At 42.2% G+C, this 3087-nt stretch overlaps 1 long non-coding RNA gene across 1 annotated transcript; it reads right to left on the bottom strand.

Moving 5' to 3' along the window:
• Positions 1-1171: 1171 nt before the first annotated feature.
• LOC142740566 (uncharacterized) lies at positions 1172-2663 on the bottom strand. Its single transcript, XR_012880785.1, has 3 exons — positions 2472-2663; positions 1573-1639; positions 1172-1374 (listed from the first exon to the last, which is right to left on the bottom strand). It is a non-coding gene; the product is annotated as an uncharacterized LOC142740566 (long non-coding RNA).
• Positions 2664-3087: the final 424 nt, after the last annotated feature.

Consider the following 3087-nt stretch of genomic DNA (forward strand, 5'->3'; position numbering starts at 1 on the left):
TGTAGGCACAAAAAACATTCTGCAAGTATCCATTGTCATCCGTGCCTGCAGATTCTGCTTTAATGATGCAACTCACTCAACTCCTTATCTATTTCATTGTTTACTGATGCCTCTTTTAGATGCGACAGATGTATTTTTTTTATACTTACCAGCCTGCTTCACAGGCACCATCCCATTTTATAGGCACCTGATCAATAAGGGGGTCCTTGCTCCACCACCTTTACACCTCAATACTAAACAAAATCTTCCATAGACATCACAAAAACTAGACAAGCCTTTCCTCCCTTATGTTTCCCAACATTTCCTGGGACAAGTGTGTGTAGGTAGAAATCAACAAACATGTTTCCTGGCCCCAAACTTTACCCCCTCTTTCCAGTAAAGGATTGGCTTTCGGTATCACGCCTCCTCGCTTTTACCTTTTTACTTTATCCTGCGTAGTAAACATTTTTATCAGCATCTTAAACGTCTTGCCCATTAGCCCATCTATCCACAACATCAAACCACTTATTATCATCTGACAGATCAGAATCAGACTCAACCAGCTACTGTTGCCTTCTTCTGCTTCTCTTTACATCCAGATGCGCTGCTCCTGTAATTCCAAACATTGTGCCAGTACCCTGTGTTCTAAACATTTTGGCAACCCCAAGGTGTCCCTCTCCCATGTTGAGATTATGAGGCCATACTGGGATATTGCTGCCTTCATCGACCCTAGATCCCTGCGCAAGGATCCTGGCACTTGGCCCATCATCGTGCCATGTTCCCTCAAATTTTTGCTAGAATGATACCATTGAGGATACCTGCCTTGCTTCCTTGATGCCATTTGCTCCAAACAATCCAGTACACCCCAAGTCCAGGTCCTTGTGCTGCATGACTTGTGGGGGCTCTATACGTGGCAATATCCTGGCACCTTCCATTGCTTTCCGCTTGAGTGCTGTAAATATAAAAACATTCTGCCAGTGTCCATTATCACCTATGCCTTCAGATTATGACTGTGTAATGAAACTCACTTAAGTCCTTGTCTATTGCATCCAGGCCTTGACACATCGCAAATTTTCTTGGCAGACCAAAGCTGTCTAAAATCCCCCTACACTCCCTCACCCAATTACCTTACACCTACGTTCAGTCCCAAACCGAGCCATGTGGCCAGCATTTTGGACATAGATACCCCTAACTTACATTATGCCTATTCCTACCAACTATCCAAGGTTCCCCACGGCTACGCCTTTCTTGGCATTTTGCCCGCTCATTACTTTTTCAATGTACAGAGCTACTGGTGGATACTGTATATAGTAACTAATGATGGACATACCGCATATAGATGAAATATTACTTCAGAGAGTCCCCCTGGCAGCAGGCAGCCGATCTCAAGAAATTCTGGAACAAAAAGTATAAACTGTGAAGATATTATGACGTGCGCTTAGTATGGTTCATCATATCAACAAATATATGTTCAGCCTATTGAAAACATCAGGGAGATTGTTCCCACAGTCTTGTCATGTGTCTCTATAGGAACATTCTGGATGACATCACATTATAGAATTTCTATAGGTTGTTATTTGCTATAATACTTACATATATACAGTGGATCTTCTAGCATGTCGGCTGTCACTGGTGCCACATATTCAGATGTTATAAATGTCTGTAAAATACATAATGGGTTTAATGCACATACATAAAATAACCCCATATCTATAATGAATAATAATATATTTACTTTCACACATTTCATTTTCTATCACAGGGCGAGTCCAATGCCCCTCTGCCACAAAAATAACACCAGCAGTATAATGGCACATAATAGTTGGAGGACCCTGGTATAGATTTTGTATCAGGGACCAGGAGCTTATTGTTATTCTTCTATATAATCTTATCCTTAATGGAAAACTTCTAATTTGTCTTTTGTGGAGTCTTTTGGACTGGAGTAGAGAGAGTAGAAAATGGTAAATTGGATTTCTGGATTCAACAGACAAAATAATTATTAAAGGGGTTCTCTGACAGTTTCATAAACCTTAGTCTAAGCCGCATATGGCTAAAAATAACAAATTGTCCCTACTCATTTTTTAAATTCCCTGTGGCTCCTGCGCTGGTGGTTCTGTTGTCTTTAGTTGCTAGGCCACAGCGGTCATGTCCGTGTGGATGGCATGTCAAGTGGCAGCTATTGTGTCACATCCAGGGCCGGCCTTAGTTTTATTGGTGACATGTGCAGTATCTGTGACGTCCTCCCCCTTATGATGCACCATGTAGTGTCCAAATAATTTAATCATACAGTGCCCAAATAACATCACCCAGTCAATAAACTAGGGATTGTATCTTTCTGTTTTTTTATATTATAGGTTTGGGCCCTAAATGCCGAATCGGCAGTGTAAGTTGAGGGTGCCCAGGCCATCTATGGTGGTAGTGCCCTCTTCAGTATTGACCAGTAATACACACTATGTGATCATTTAGAGATGCAGTTAATAAAATACACTCACCTTGGACTCTCCTACTGAATACATCCGACTGAATGTAGAACGTTATGTGATGTGAGGTGGAGGGCTCTGCTTAATCTTTGATCTGCCCTCCTGGGACGTGTGGTTATCATTAACTCTTATGAGGAATTAATTCTAGGAGAAAGAAAGACAATGTATTAGGACAAATCTCAATCAATGGCAACATTTCTATCTAGAACCGAGTCCAGTCCCCAACCAGTGTAAAATTACCAAAGGGGTAAATAGGATGACCGGCTGGGGTCCAGGGATTTGGGGTGGCCCACAGCTCTGGGGCTCCATACGCCCCTGAAATTGGACAAACAATAACGGCACAGGGAGGAAGCGAAATGTCTGACCCGGTTGGTCGTCTATTAGGTGAGTATAATTTTTTATTTTATAGGAGCAAAGGGGGCACTATTAATATCGGGGATAAAAGGACTGAGTCGGGGCTTAGAAAAGGGGGCTTCATTACTGTGGGGCCATACAAAAGGGGCATTCTGACCCAGGACATACAAAAAGTGTCATTCTAACTGTGGAGGGTATTGGTGGATACTGCATATAGCAACTAATAAGAAACGCACCTTGCATAGATGAAATATTGCTTCAGAGAGTCCCCCTG

The sequence above is a fragment of the Rhinoderma darwinii genome, chromosome 2, assembly GCF_050947455.1.
Source record: "Rhinoderma darwinii isolate aRhiDar2 chromosome 2, aRhiDar2.hap1, whole genome shotgun sequence".
NCBI lineage: Eukaryota > Metazoa > Chordata > Amphibia > Anura > Rhinodermatidae > Rhinoderma > Rhinoderma darwinii.